The sequence below is a fragment of the Lactuca virosa genome, chromosome 1, assembly GCF_052849685.1.
Source record: "Lactuca virosa cultivar CGN04683 chromosome 1, Lactuca_virosa_CGN04683_v6, whole genome shotgun sequence".
In the NCBI taxonomy this organism is placed as follows: domain Eukaryota; kingdom Viridiplantae; phylum Streptophyta; class Magnoliopsida; order Asterales; family Asteraceae; genus Lactuca; species Lactuca virosa.
The window spans coordinates 222,829,148-222,830,818 of NC_136426.1; the positions used below are offsets into that span (position 1 = coordinate 222,829,148).

The 1,671-nt window shown below is 31.8% G+C and overlaps 1 long non-coding RNA gene across 1 annotated transcript; it reads right to left on the reverse strand.

Annotated features, from left to right (window-relative positions):
- Positions 1-217: 217 nt before the first annotated feature.
- LOC145108780 (uncharacterized) lies at positions 218-1,437 on the reverse strand. Its single transcript, XR_013708547.1, has 3 exons — positions 1,318-1,437; positions 389-872; positions 218-319 (listed from the first exon to the last, which is right to left on the reverse strand). It is a non-coding gene; the product is annotated as an uncharacterized LOC145108780 (long non-coding RNA).
- Between the last annotated feature and the right edge of the window lie 234 nt (positions 1,438-1,671).

A 1,671-nucleotide genomic window follows, 5' to 3' on the forward strand; every position in this document is an offset into this window, starting at 1 on the left:
GTTTTGGGTTGTAACCCATTTTTTTAGCAAATCTTTGACTTAAAAAATGCAACAAATATAACAACCTAGATTAAAAAAAATCTTAAAATAAAAACAATTAAAACACCAACACAACATCAAAAGTATGTTTCTAAAAGTTTACAACAACCAAGCTTAACAAATAACAAGATTTAACAAGTTTTTAGAAACAAAAAACAAGTACCAAACAACGAAGTTTAAAACAACCAAATTGAAATTGTCATTTCAAGTTTACAACCAAGTTCAATCTTGAATCCTCAATCTTCATCCATGTGAATCACTTCATCATTTCCCAATTCATCTACAAACATAAAAAAAAGTTAGTATTAATTTATAAACTTATAAATTATAATTATGCAAAAATACTTACCAAGTTCTATTTTCATTAACTCTTGCAGTTCTACCACATATGTAGTCGTCATGTTTTTAAGTTGAGTATCAATTGGACTGGAACGTTCCACTCCTGTGTGCAAATCAGAGCTTCTGCAGTCGTCTCTGTAAGGGAGCTCCTAGTTGCATCAATCACCCTCCCACCAACACTAAAATCCGACTTTGATGCTACGCTAGAGATCGGCATTCCTAAAACATGCTTTGCCACTTGAAAAAGTACAGGAAACTTTATGGAATTAAGTTTCCACGAATTTAAAATCTGAAATTCCTCCACCTTCTTTTCCATTCCATCTGATAAATAAACTTCAACCTTTGTTTTATTAACCCCTTTCCCACGTTGTTCCAAAAACCTTGCAAAATCACCTTCCAAATAAACTCCATCCCAACCATCAAAATAACTAGTTGTTTGTATAGAAGATGATACATCCTTTGTCTTTTCACATGTTTCTCTCTGTGCTTTGTTCCTGAAGTGTTTAAACAACTCCATCAATGTCTTATTGACACGCTCCAAAAAAAAAATTGTTTTGAGAGAACCATTGCCATAAATCAACTCTAAGCAATACTCTAGATAGCACATCTAATTGTGGGGATCTAGAACCACCACAACATGAAGCAAAGAAATTCATATTATTAATGTTGTCGCAATATTTATCATACTTTTCTTTCATCGATATTGTCATTCGTTTCTTTTTCCCATCCTTGCTTCCACACATTTTGGTAATGCTTGCTTGCATCGTCACATGTTTAGTAAAAAAATAAATTGGCTATCACATACTTAGACCTATAAATCTTTTTTTGTTACATTGAAGAATAATAATCGATAAAAAACCTAACAAAATAATAAAAAAATATTAGATTCCAAATATTTTAGATTTCACATTTGAAGTAAAATATATAAAATAAAAATACCTAGCAACCTCACAATCGTCGGCATCGGGAGCCCCCACAAGTTTCTCATGTCTTCTTCTTTTTCTTGTACTACCATCATCCTTATTCCCACAGTAAGTTTTGAAACCAATATCAACCGCAATTAGCCTGTAGTAAAAATAAAAACAAATTAAAATGTAAGTATGTAAATTATAAGAAAATTAAATATAGCATACTTCATAAAATATCTATCAAACACAGCCTCATACTTTTCCACCGTCTCCAACATCAAAAACGTTGAATTCCATCTTGTTTCTACATCGAGTCATGGTTTCATAGGACATTTTATCTTCACTTTCTCAACACATTCTTTGAAAGTAGCAGACCTATCACCCG